The sequence below is a fragment of the Prionailurus bengalensis genome, chromosome A2 (genome assembly GCF_016509475.1).
Source record: "Prionailurus bengalensis isolate Pbe53 chromosome A2, Fcat_Pben_1.1_paternal_pri, whole genome shotgun sequence".
In the NCBI taxonomy this organism is placed as follows: Eukaryota; Metazoa; Chordata; class Mammalia; order Carnivora; family Felidae; genus Prionailurus; species Prionailurus bengalensis.
In genome coordinates this window covers 27,644,021-27,657,861 of record NC_057348.1, presented here as the reverse complement: position 1 = coordinate 27,657,861, position 13,841 = coordinate 27,644,021, and the positions used below count along the sequence as shown (strand labels likewise).

At 41.7% G+C, this 13,841-nt stretch overlaps 1 protein-coding gene across 3 annotated transcripts in view; it reads left to right on the top strand.

Moving 5' to 3' along the window:
- FHIT (fragile histidine triad diadenosine triphosphatase) overlaps window positions 1–12,196 on the top strand; it is a 1,429,439-nt gene extending 1,417,243 nt beyond the window's left edge. For 2 of the 3 annotated variants that reach the window (XM_043587808.1, XM_043587809.1), the window contains one exon: window positions 11,892–12,196. The gene's annotated coding sequence lies outside the window, so the exon portion shown is untranslated. Of the gene's footprint in view, window positions 1–826; window positions 840–11,891 lie in introns of those variants that run through there. The other variant, XM_043587810.1, reaches the window with a different exon arrangement.
- The last annotated feature ends 1,645 nt before the right edge of the window (window positions 12,197–13,841 follow it).

The window sequence follows — 13,841 nt, the reverse complement described above, 5'->3', positions numbered from 1 at the left end:
AATTTGAAGTTAGCTTATACAGTTTTCCCTACTATCTCTAAGTAGAGTGTTCCTTTGAAACCTTTTGTAAGCTGAAATGGTGTAAAGCAAAGAAGCAATTACCATTAACTTATTATATGGAAAATTTTGTGAGCATTCCCAGACCCAAAAATAAACTCTCTTAGGCTTTTTTAGACACATCACTTCAGGACACATTTTGCTAATGGATGTACAAAATAAATGGAGATAAAGCACAGATGCTCACAGACACAGGTCAAGGCCATGGTGGCTTGATGCTAAGATGCTGAGTGTAGTTCCCTGAGAAGGAGCTTGGTAGGCTGCTCTCCCTGCCTGGGGTATTCATTGCAAAACACATGCTGAACACAATTTTTGTTTTTCCTTTTTCATAAAAGCAAAAATCCAATTCATATTTCTTTTAGCAAAAACAGGTACTAATGTAGGTCTTTTGTCAAAGTGAAGTGGTGGAAAGAGAATTTTCAAAAAGCAGGGGATACTTGTATTAATATCAGAAATCAAATGCCTAGGAATAAAGATATGGAAGCTTCTAGACAAAAAACTAGAAAGTATTAGTAAGAGGCATTTAAAAAAATAATTAAATAAGTGGAGAGATGAATGACTCAATTTCATAAAGACTCAATTCAAATTGACCTGTAAATTCAACGTAACTCAGACCAAAATGACCATAGGCTATTTTTGGTGGTAGTGGTGGTGGTGGTGGCAAAAATTTACAAGTTAATTATGCTTGTGGAAATGTAGCCAGAGACTATTAAAAAACAACTTAGATGCATAGAAGGGCTTACTCTACAGGATATCAACTTATTACAAGGCTACAAAAGTAAAAGAGCAAGGTATCAATGCAAGGATAAGTAGACAGATGGAGCAAAATACAAAGCCCAGATCCAGGCATATATGAACACTTGATTTATGTTTAAAATGAAGTCACAGAGCTGTGTGGAAAAGAAAATCTTTCCAATAAAAGACTCTGGGCAAAGTGGATATCCATTTAGAAAACCAATGAAACTATACCCTACCTCACACCTTCTGCAAAAGTCAATTCCAGGTGGGTTATACTTCAAAATGGGAAGTATAAAACAATAAAGCATTTAGAGGATAATATAGGAGACTATCTTCACGATCCTGCTATAGAGAGAGACTTTTTAAATAGGACACAAAAAGCATTATCATAAAAACAAGATTGATAAGTTGGACTACCTTAAAGTAAATTCTGTTTATCAGAAGACACCATTGAGAGAGAGAAAAGGCAAGACACAGCATAGGGGAAGGTATTTGCCACATATGTAACCAACAAAGGACCAGCACCCAGGAGATTTTTTTTAAAGAAGAAAAAAGAAACTTTACAAATCATTAAGAAAAAGTCAACATCCCAATAGAAAATACAAAAAGATTGAAACAGGCCCTTTGGACAGGTATTAAAATGGCCAATAATCTTTAGCCATCAGGAAAGTGTAAACTTAAAACACAATGAACTATCACTATACACCCACAATAGTCAAAAGTTTGCAAGAATGATATCAAGTGTTTGCAAGAATGTGGAGCAACAGAAACACAAAAGAACACATACATGTGTGCACATTCACGTAAAGTTCAAAAACAGGCAAAAGTAAATTATAGTGTTTACAGATACAGTTATTCAGAGGATGAAATTATAAGGGAAAGCAGGGAAGCAATCACCATAAAATCAGTCCAGTGGTTTACCTTATGGGGAAGGCAGGAAAGGGGTGGTTATTGGGAACGGAAATGGGGGGTGGCTTGTGGGAGGGTGGAGGCAATGTTCTAGTCCTTGCCATTGCTGGTGGCAAGCCATGTTTGTTTTGTATTAATTCTATAAGCTGTGTGTGTATATATATGTGTGTGTGTGTGTATGTATATATAGCACATTTATATATACCTTTTGCATTTTTCTGTATATGTTATATTTCACCCTAAGAAGGACTAAAAATAAATCAAATAAAAAATTTTAAAGATAAAAGGAAGGAAGAGATTGACTTTAACGTACAGTCTAATTGCTGGCTGGATATCCAATTATTCCATAATAGACTTAAACAAAAAAGAATAATTGTTGCATGTAATCCTTACAGACACTCTGCTCCTACATCAGAGAGTCTATTCTCCTCCTCTTGGCCATCTCCCTGAATTTAAGAGGCCACACTGGCCAACAAGATCATGATTTCAGGAACTAAGTAAGGGAGATCACCAGAGAGAAGACATGTTATTATTAATGATTCTTAACAATACCACTCATGGAACACTTATTATGGACAAGTTATACCAAGCACTTTACAGGGTTTATTTTAGTTAAATCCCACAGCAACCGTGGACATTGTCCTGATTTTCAGATGTGGAAATGGAGGCTTATGGCCACTATGGATCTTGCCCAAGGACTCTTAGGTTATACACAGAGAGCCAGGGCTCAAGTGCAGGCAGTCTGACTCTGGAACCCACACTTACTTTCACAGTAAAATTGGTGGGTCTCTGTTTAGAAACATCCTTCCCTCCCCCACTTACACCCTAGCTAACTAACAATAAAAATTATACAATGAAGCTGAGGCTTAAGACACCACTTACTCTTGCTTCTTCACTAACTTCAAGAAAGGAGCCAGAATTTGATGATTTCTGTGCTAGGGGTCATTTTTTCCACTTGTCACAACTCTGCTAAAGAGTACTGTCACGTCTCTCTATGCAGCCATAGTTACAGACTGAGTATTTTCCTAAAAGCCAAAATTGCATTTGGTGAGCAGGAGTGAATCAAAGCTAATCAACCTTGGACCATAATGTATTAGATGTTCCATTCCTGGGATCAATGAGGATTCCCAATGGCTCCATTCAAGACCTTTCAGTTAAGGTTTCCTCTCAAGATAGGGTTTTCACCAAGAGTCTGAAATTAACTCTTGGATTTCAAAACACTGAAAAGCTTGTTGAGAGATTCAAGCAGAAAATAGGATGGGGTGCGGCAGACATTGGAATTTGGAACTGCCAATCTCATCCACTGGCCACAGTCTGGGCATGTTACCCCACTCAGCTTAGTAGAGTTGTTCTCTACCCTTTGGTGTCTCTACATAGAGAAGCCCTTGAAGGGGTGATGCATATTTGAGATTACTGGCAGTCATCCTGATCACCATTTGGAGAACTGTAATGCAGGAGAAGCCCCTACCCTTCACAGTTAAAAGGTCAGTAATTATGTCACTTTTCCCCAGAAGCTTATTGGAACTGGGGTTTCCTTACTTGCCATCAAGAGCCCTGGCTCAATAGGAGCACAGACTGCTTCCTAGAGGACCCTCTTAACCTTGAGGTTCTACAACTCAATCACCAACTGTTTATTGAGATCCCATTTTGAGCCAAACACTGAGGCATAGAAGGTGAAGTATATCCCTACCATTGAGGAAATGATGGTGACTCCAAAGCAGTAAGACTGATTCAAGAACATGCAAGCATGTAACTGAGTTCTGTGCAAGTCAGCAGTACAATGTCAACAGTACCTGTGACCAAATTGATTTCTCTACCTTATCCCACCATAAAGTAGTTGACTCTGTGTCACTTGTGCCTAACCCCCATGCCCACACACAATTACATGCCCTCCAAAGAGCCACCCCATGGTCTAGGATTAGCCAATCAATTTTAATGCGTATTTAAGAGATTTTTCAAAGTGTGTGAGTCAGTGCATAAAATGATAGATCATGTAATAATTAAAGCATTAAAAGAACCCAATTGAGGATTCTCTTTCTGCCAGCAGATATCTTTAGGTCAAGAAGGTCTATAAAAACTGGCAGATCATTTCCATTCCTTTAAGACAGGTAAAAATGGCTTTGAATGTAATTAGATGTTCTTAGCAATTTTCCCTCTGCTAAAGCTCTACATCTTGTTCCAATGAGGCCCACAAAAAGTTTAGAACTGTTGGCACTTTAAGCTGCAAACTGACAGTGTGGTATTGCTTTGAAGAAGTGAAAGCCCATGATATTGCTTGAATCATTTTTTAATTAGAAATGATTAGCTAGAGTTAGAGCTATAGAAAGAGGCAGCTTTCTCACAGACAGAAGCCAATCTTGGCACTGTTGAGCTCTAGGCTGCTCTTAGATCGCTACCCCACTCTCTTATCCAATCTCTCTGGTGGCTCCACAGATTCCAGAGTTATCAACTTGGAACAAGGAATATGCCTACCATAGCAAAATCAGCATTTATCTCTGACACTCCTATCAAAGTCCTGCTTTATTACTCTCTTCTCAAGGATCTGTTATCTCTCCAGGCAATTTTTTCTTTTAAGGTGGAAGATCTTGTGTGTGGTTAATTTTAATTTCTTTAATCCTTTAAAAGAATGAGACTTGATGGAAATGCAATGTAGTGCAAAAATTTTAAAGGAAAGTATTTTCAGTCAAACCTAACACCTTCCCCTCATTCTGGGTAAGCTTTTGTGATATTGCAGTTAAAAATATAACTTCTGTTGACTATGACTCTTAAAATACCTATCAACACCCGCAAACTCACCCAAGAATGAATATATTGAAATAGGAAATGAGTTGAGATTACAATCCTTTAATCCTTTGATTTCTGTTCAGGTCATGATCTCAGTTCCTGAGTTCAAGCCCCATGTTGGGATCTACGCAGATAGCACAGAGCCTGCTTGGGATTCTCTCTCTCTCTCTCTCTCTCTCTCTCTCTCTCTCCCTGCACCTCCCCTGCTCATGTGCTTGCACTCTCTCTCTCTCTCAATAAACTTAAAAAAAATTAATACTATGTTATATTTAACCCAGTATATCCAAATATTATCATTGTAATATTTTCATAATATAAAAAAATGATTGAGCTATTTTACATTCCTTTTTTAGAGTAAGTCTTTGAAACCTAGGAGATATTTTGTATTTTCTGCACATCTCAAGTCACATTTTTTGATGCCCATTAGCCATATGTGGCTAGTGGCTACCATATTGGCCCCTGCAGTTGTGAAGAGGTTGAGCTCTGGAAGTAAGCACATCTGGTCCCAATCTTGTACTTACTATGTGACACTTTCCCAGCTGAAAAACTAGGGTTATGATACCTACCTCATGGGGCTGAGGTGAAGACTAAATTTGGTTTCTATACATAAGACCGGACACCCCTTATCACAATAGCTGGCTGATAGGTGCTCAGGACAGATGGCTTTCCCTTTCCACCCTGGGGAGGAGGGAGGGGGAGAAGCTGCTGAGCACAGCCCTCAGGGCCTCTTTCCTCACTCCAATTGAACTTGTTGTGCAGGTGCCTCTGTTTCCACTGTCTGCCATGATAGGGGAGGCCTCTGGTAGGATGGAGTGGGGAAGAAGGCAGGCTCCTGGCTTGAATCTTGTTCCCTAGACCACCTGACTGGGCTTTGGAGATTGGGTGAGTGTTCTTATCCTCTTGCCAGGCACATTTATATGCCCGGCAAGGAATCCCTTTGCTGAAGAAAAAAAAATTCTCAAGTCCTAAAAGTGAGCAATTAGCTATCTCTTCTATCAGTGGGACAGTCAGCTTTCATGTTCCTACTGAAAAAACCAGAGACTCTGTGCATCTTTGGGCTAGAAGGGAGTCAAATCTACTGTTTTACAAAGGAAGGAACAGTGTTTCCAGAGAGCAGATATAATTTGTCTAGGCACACAGAGTGACAATACAAGCTTAAAACTGGACCCTTATTATTTGAAGCCTCTGTCTGTATACACATAGATGTTTATTTTTGAGAGAGAAAGAGAGCACAAGCTGGGAAGGGACAGAGAGAGAGAGGGAGACACAGAATCTGAAGCAGACTCCAGGTTCCCAGTTGTCAGCTCCAAGCCCAATGTGGGGCTGAAATCCACAAACCGCAAGATCATGACCTGAGCCAAAGCTGGATGCTTAACCCACTGAGCCACCCAGGTGCCCCTGTATCTGAATACAGTAGAGATAGATCCGTAGAGATTTCCCTGTATGAACTGCTGAGATCTTTGCATGGAAATGTTCTCTGTGTTTTCTTGCTAGTTTTCAACTTTTCAGTTTTTGGTCCCACGTGGAACTTGAATATAATTCAAGTTAGTCTCCTTGCAGTTGTGGATAGGTGAAGCACACTATAACTTATTTAACCATCACTTTCTTTCTCAAAATACAGCATTAAAGATTTCTTTCCTTTTTTTTTAAAAAATTTTTTTTCAACGTTTTTTTATTTATTTTTGGGACAGAGAGAGACAGAGCATGAACGGGGGAGGGGCAGAGAGAGAGGGAGACACAGAATCGGAAACAGGCTCCAGGCTCTGAGCCATCAGCCCAGAGCCTGACGCGGGGCTCGAACTCACCGACCGCGAGATCGTGACCTGGCTGAAGTCGGATGCTTAACCGACTGCGCCACCCAGGCACCCCTCCTTTTTTTTTTTAATGAAAGGCCCCATTCCACGTAATAGATGTTTATCCATTAGCCTAAGGAGTTTGGGAGGATTGTAATCTAAACTCAAACACAATGCACAAGTAACAGAGTTATATCAACATCAGTACCTTTTAAAGAGCAGAGAACAAAAAAAATATAATAACCCCATTAGGTTGCTAAATGTGCTGAACCCTGACAAATTCTCTATGTGATGATCCTGGAGTATTTGTCTATAATCCCTCAGCAAATACACCTTTTATTCAACCACAGAGTTGTACACACTCCAGACACAAGTGCCATTAATTAAATAACACACTCAGCAAACTCTCAGAGCCATTAATTATCAAAGGTAGCCTGCTCCATACTTGGCTCTAAAATTCTATTATAACAGGAGAGCAGGAATAGAGCGAAGGAATATGCTGTAGGAAGGTCACCCTCCAAAGCATGATAAGAAGAAGCTGTCAGACAAAGTAAATGACAAAGCATGTGTACCTTTTAGCTTTCCTTTTGCCCCTGTGGAGAGTTTGAAAGAAGGGAAAGTATTTCACATTGTAGGGACTTTCTTCCTCAAAATTAGTTTCTCTCATGAAAGACGCAAGTAAATATAAAGTAATCCTTTTTCATTTCAACTGAGTCTCTGGGAAAAGTAATATCAGCTGAAGATTTAGAGACAAATAAAACCTGTTCTTCATAAGCTCCCTCAGAATGAGAAAGCCTTTTAAGGAGACTCTTCTCGGTACAGATGCAGGGGAGGGGATGGAAAAGGGACAAACGTACAAGACAGAGGCCTCACTGGTTTCAAGTGGGACAACAGGAAAATGCTCAATGACTACCATGAATTTTCCAGCAGCGGGTTTACTGTGTTCTGCCCCCTCACTCTGACCATCAAGCCTCAAAGCCTTCCCAGCTCCACTTGCCAGGAGGCAGTGGGATAAAGTAAGTGCTGAGCCCTGCAGGGTCTCCGTAAATCACTCACAGCTACAAGCTTGGCCAGTGTCTTTCTTGTGTGTTTGTGGTTCTTAGTGTTTGATTTATCCCTTCAAAGAGAAAAGTGACAATGCCGAGTCTATGGCCACTCTATAAAGGACAGCCAGTGAACCGCATCTCCCCTCCTGTGTGGGGCTGGCCACACGCTGCCTGGAGCTGCTCTCTGTACCCTCAAGGACTTACGAACACAGGCCTGGGGGATGGCCCCCATTTAAGGGGAAGTCAAGTCACACCTTCTCATTGCAGAAAGTTGTTATTAATCAGCCTATGTGGCACACCACAGAGGGATGGTTTTGAGTTAGGAAACTTGGTGTGAGGTCACCCTGCTCAGGAGTCTATCCTCTCACACCACTGGGTTTCTGGCCACTGTGCTTGGGGGTAACCCCTTCTATCTTGAGATGGAGGAATAACTGCATTGCCTGAGAGTTAACTAATCAAAGTGGCTTTCTGTTCTTGCCATTCCCTGCCCCCCCCCACCCAGCTTCACCTTTACCCACTTACTCTAAGAGATTGCCACCAGCAGCTTTTGTCGTCCAATTTCTGAGACCAGTTTATTAAAAAAAAGCTGAAAAGCAGAGGTCACAGGTGCCTGCCCGTAGAAAATTGCTCCTCTTGTTTTTGGTGTGAGTGGAATGACTTTCTATGCCTATGTCTCTAGTCTGCTAGGAACTAAGAAGTACTTTTAAAAGAAGAAACTTGTTACAGAGGAATTTTATGTTGGTGTCTCAAGGCTTTGTTTTGCTGGTGTGTGTGATTGCCTTAAAACCACTTCTGTGGCATCCCTGGTATGGATGCAAAACAGGTCATTTTATTTAACTTCATGGGCAAAAACGACTACATTTGAAGGACAACACTTGCCCAGTATGTGTGGCCCTGCTAAGAGTGCAGCAGGCAACTTGAGGAGAAGTTGGATGTTCGCATCTGAAATCTACTGAAACTTGTCTCCAGCATCTGATTTGCCTGGAGGCATTTGGAGCGTTTTACAGGAGCACACTTTGGAACTGAATCAGAAAGGAAATAGGGTTGGAGCTCTTTGCTTTCACAGTCCATGAGTTTTCCCCAGAGGTTCAAGCCACACTTCAGACCCATTAGATCAGAATCATGGGGGCAGGGTGGGGGGGGAGGGATAAGATAGAGGCATGTCTATTTTTAGACTTTCCCAGGTGATTCCAGTGAACAGCTAAGTTGAGAAACATGATCTTCAAGAAACAGAAGGAAGGTGTGTGGAGTTTTTGTGGCTCCATATGTTCCTTTGCATTGTGTCAGATTAACTGTGGCCAGCTCCCTTCCAGGTACACCTACAGAAGAGAGAGACTTTGATCTGTTTTCTTAGCTTCAAAGCAGAAATTCCTCCTCTGGGCCCATCAGAGTGTAGGCAGGATAGAGTAAGAGGTAGAAGCCTCCTTCACTGACACACTGGTCAAAAGATGTTTCCTTGAATGCACTCAGAGGTTGGCTGGATCTGTTGAATTTTGTGCAGAAAGACCTTATGGAGCCTGATGACACCTGTGTGTTCAAAGAGAAGTCAGTATGGTTCCCTTCATAACCCAGGGGAATCCCTTTGGTACCTCTGCTTCTCACTATATCATGACAACAAAATGCAAATTAACTTACAAGGCTTCCCCGAATTGTCCAGGGAGAGATGGAAGAGAATATTACAGCACACACCATGTGGTCAACCTTACTCAAAACTTAATCTTTCTCCATCAGGCAGCTTTAACTCCCTTCCAAATTTGAAGCTCCTCTTTCTAAAAACCTCTTCGACTGTCCAGAGTCACAATGCCTCCCTTCTACCTTTATTCCCTACCCTGCAAAATAAACCTCTGATAGGAACTTTATAATACTCTCTATTATCTCTCAAGCATGGCCTTGCGAGGAATGGGGACATTCTCAGTTCATCTGCCACTAGATTAGAGATGTAGAAATATTTGAAAAGCACACATTCATGGCAACCAGTCAAACTTCACACATTCTGGGCTCATGCTCTCTGATCTTGGAACTCCAGAAGCCCACATTTTCTGGACTGGTTGCCTGGCACCCAATTATCTATTGCATTGCTGCATCCTGTGCAATGTGTTTCCCCACATGGGCGGGAAGTGCCTTGAGGTTACCATTATTCACCTCCTTGCACTTCTTCAGGGTCTTACTCACACTTCGATAAATACATATGTTGATATACCCAAGCAGCATTGAAAAATACCACTGTCTAAAGGTAATATTGAAGGGTACTAGGCACACGAAGGGCACATACTATATGACATCCCACCAGAATATGGGAAGATGAGTACCTTGTCCAAATACACCCTCTCCAACAATGAGACTGAATCTCTTTCTGCGTAGCTAAGCACCTGACATTCACTTGCTTTCCAACGCAATCCAGAGAATAAAAAATGATAATGACTATAATAGAGGCTATTGTTAGTGTTTACAGTGCCCTAGGCTCTGTTTGAAGGGCTTTGCGTGTATTAACTGACTCAGTCCTCTTCCTACCCAGGCCAGGCATGTTTTGGTCTGCCTAAAGACACACAGCCAGCCAGTCATGAGGCTGGACTTCAGACCCAAGCCTCCTCAAAGCCCAACATGTTCACTCATTGTGCTCCGGCAGGAGAAGCAAACTCTGCCTCCCACAAGCTTCCAGGCTAGTTGAAGAAAAGGAACTGCTGAACACAGAGCTTTCAGAAGCTAGGCACATGGTTTGGATGCCAGAGCTGTGTGAGGGATGTGTTACAGAAGCATTGTAAGTAGAAAGCCTGCTCAGGTACAGATAGAGGCTTCCGCGGAGATTCGAAAATTACAGGGTTGGTATCTGGGAGGGCGGTTGCAGCAAATAACATGGGGCCACAACGTTCAAGACCAAAAATAAAGCCGAGGGAAACTTCTCCTAGGACATAAATCTGTCCTAGACAGGTGAGGCGGAGAAAAGAAAGGGCACATCCATTTTCAGGCCTGCACAGGTGCCTCTGACTCAAAGTCAATAATTGTTCAAGGACAAGGGCAATGATGAATGATCGGGAGATGACCTGTATGTCCAGACAAGATGGGTGGTGCTGGGCACAATAGAGAATGATCCCAATATCATAGAGATCAGACAGGCCCCCATCTTTAGAGTTGGGGGACTGTAAACTGAATGGTACATACACCCCATTTTCCACCCCTCACACACATCAGTAAATGTGGGGGGCAGTGGATCCTGAGCTCAAATGTGAAGGCTGAAGCAGAAGTGGTTAGGCTTCTATGTTCTGGGTCCTGGAAGGAATGAGGTGTAATTCCAAAGGGATGCCCTGTTTGCCCTTTGCTCTCTGACCTTGTTATGTACTTATAGGCAAAGTATAAGGTTAGACTCACTAAAAACTCTCTTCATGTGCCAGGTAGGGCTGAACAAGCCCATATTGGGGATACCCTTAAACTCACTACACACTGGACCTAGCAGAAAGCTGAGTCTTTGCAGCTCAGCCACCCAGGTCTGTGTCTGCAATGTTGCACACAAAGCCATCCAATTAGCAGACCAATAGCAAACAGTAAGTGAAAAGCGATGTCAATCTACACCGAAGTCTATTGAAAACATCAAAGGGAAGTCCATCTGTGCTTCTCAACAAAGTTCCTCGAAACTCCTTCCTATATCACATACACGGTAGCTGCCCCAAACATATCCCAGGACCCTTTATTTCAGTCTTCCCCCAATATTATGGAATCTAGCCCATGAAATCCTCATCTTTCCTCTGCCCTTTTCTCTTTCCTAAAACTGTGTGCCTTTTCCGGTGTCCTCCAAGCTAGTAGTCTTACCTTGCCCAGTTCCTGACCACCCTCATTCAGTGATACCAATAATTAAGGCCCAGAAGCCAAAGCTTCAACAGGTTCTCCTTTGGGGTGGAGGGAGAATGCCAGAGCTATGAAACATATTTCTATGATACAGGGATTCTCTTCTTTCTAAGATTAACCCCGTTTCCTATTTTATGAGTAGAAATGATTTGTTTTAGTTCTACCCAAATCCTTAACGTAACTTAGCCTTGAAGCAAAACTAATTCTGCCTGCTACACACTAGCTCAATAATTCCCCAAATCTCAGACTCTTATGGAGAGCTCATTAAAAAGCACAGATTCTTGGGCCTCTTGCTAGACCTGCTGAGTCAGAATGTGGTGGACAGACTCGAGAAATCTGTGTTTTTAACAAGTGCACCAGGTAATTCTGAAACATTTATGTTTGAAAATCTATTCTTACCTAATTAATAAAGTCTGAATTGGCTTCATTTGTATATAAGTCTTGTGTCTGTAAAATAGATTCTTAAGAGACCATGTAGCTGACCTCTGGGACATGAGTGTGGGCTGTGAACAGAAAATGTGGGGATCCAGGGAATATAGGCATCAGCAAGGTTGGGATCCAACTATTTCACACATTCTGCCCACATCTCTATGGTTTCTTGTAAATTGTTAGTGGCAATCTAACAGATTAGCAGTAAGCAAACTTACATTTTTTTTATTGCCATAACTCAAAAAAAGCTATTGGTTCTAACTAAATGTCTGTTTTTATGTTCTGTCATCTCCAGGCGCAAAAGTAACTTGAACAAATCCCAAGGCATACGGAAATGGGCCTCGTTCTCTAGGACTCTGCGGCATTGGAAATGAAGCTAAGCAGACTTTATTACATCCTACAATTCTGCAACCTTTTGCGAAGCATTTTATTCCACTTGTGGAAGCCATCGGGGTTATGTTTCAATCACCATGACTGACAGGCTAACTTCAAAACAACAGCATCGGCAGTCCTTCCATACTTCCTGGGCTATGCACTTAGAATAGAACCTTTTCTAAATTGTCCCTTGGCCTGGACGGAAATAAAATGGTGGTTAAAATATTTATCTTGTGCGTTGGGTAACTTAAAAATTGATATTTTGGGGCCTCTGAAAGGCATAACTGAGGAAGTCGATCTTTTAGAACTACCATGCCTCCTGTAACCAAAGGTATGTTAAAGCTGAGATAAGATTTAGAGAGTTTCCATTTTGGTAACGAACAAAACAGAACAAGAAACACATAACCTTTCCTCGGTTGTATTCTCTTCCTGCCTTGGGTGTAGAGAGGCAGAGCTGAAAGAGCTTAGGATGGCAAAATGGGCTTCAGGAAACTAATAAACATGTAATGAGGTGATCAGACACGTTGGACTGGCTATTTGAGTGCTAGGAATGTAACGAAAGGGAATGGAAGAGCTCTTGATGTTGGTTGAGGAAGAATGCCTCTTGCCCATAATAGTCAATTTTTTTAAGCAAAGATGACAGAAGGGCGTTCTTTCCTTCCAATGGTAGATTAATAAAAGGGGAGATTTGGGTTTATAAAGAAAAATAAAACACAGCAATGGCACTGCTATAAAGAACCACAGAAAGCCTCCTTGAGAATCTCTTGGCTTATGGGCTACTCTCTGACCCCAACACCATCATCGATATATGGCATATTAGTTTTCTATGAGTCCTGCAACAAATTACCACAAACTGGGTGGCCTAAAACAATAGAAATGTGTCCCCTTACAGTTGTAGAGGTCCAAAGTCCCAAATACAGCGAGGCCTGCTCCCTCCAGACTCTCTGGGGGGAATCTCTCCTAGCTGCTGGTGACTGCTGGCAAAACTTCGGAGTTCCTTGACATCATCCCAACCTCTGCCTCTGTCTTCACCTTCCTCCTCTTCTCTGTCTCCTTTGTGTATCTCTTGTAAAGACTCTTGTCACTGGATTAAGGGCCCACTCAAATAATCCAGAATTATATTCTCGTGGTCTTAATACCCTTCACTTAATTATATCTGCAAAGGCACTTCTTTCAAAATAGGAAAGCATTTATAGATTGCAGGGATTTGACAAGGCCCTATCTTGTGAGGGGAGGGCACCATCCAACCCATTCCTTAGGACATTTGGTCTTTGACTGTTTCTTATCTAGTATAAGCCAACAGACTGAGTATGACAACACATCTTCTTTCAAACCTTCTTACATGTCTTTGCCAAAGCCCTATTTATTGACAATCATTTGGCACTGTCTTTGTGAGCTAAAGCCACTCATTCACAAGTGTAGTCTGAGATGCTTCTTTCTTAGCTGAAAGGAAAAAAGCACTGCAATCTGAATAGGATGTGTTCAGAAGATAAAATACCAGTGAGGGAAGATGGCAAGTACTGGTGATTTCCCTGAGCTCAAGGGTTGATGATTTGTGGTCCAAAGAAGAGCCCTAAAAATGCCAATTCTTCTTATCCCCAGAAGGTCAGACACCAACTCCATCTCAATTTTAATAGCAAATGTCACCAGAAGGCCTGGCCCCTGCTTTGGGGATAATTCCACATTTTACTCATCAGCTTTCAATCAAAGAAGTGAATAAACACGTAGTCACTGATGAAAGAGTTGAGTCATACTATAAGCCTACTAGCAGTTTTGTTTTCCATTTTGTCTATCCAGTTAAAACCCTAGAGGAGCCTCATCTCTGCCCTTCCTCCCATGAATTTCCTCAATTCCGCATCTTCCTATAACT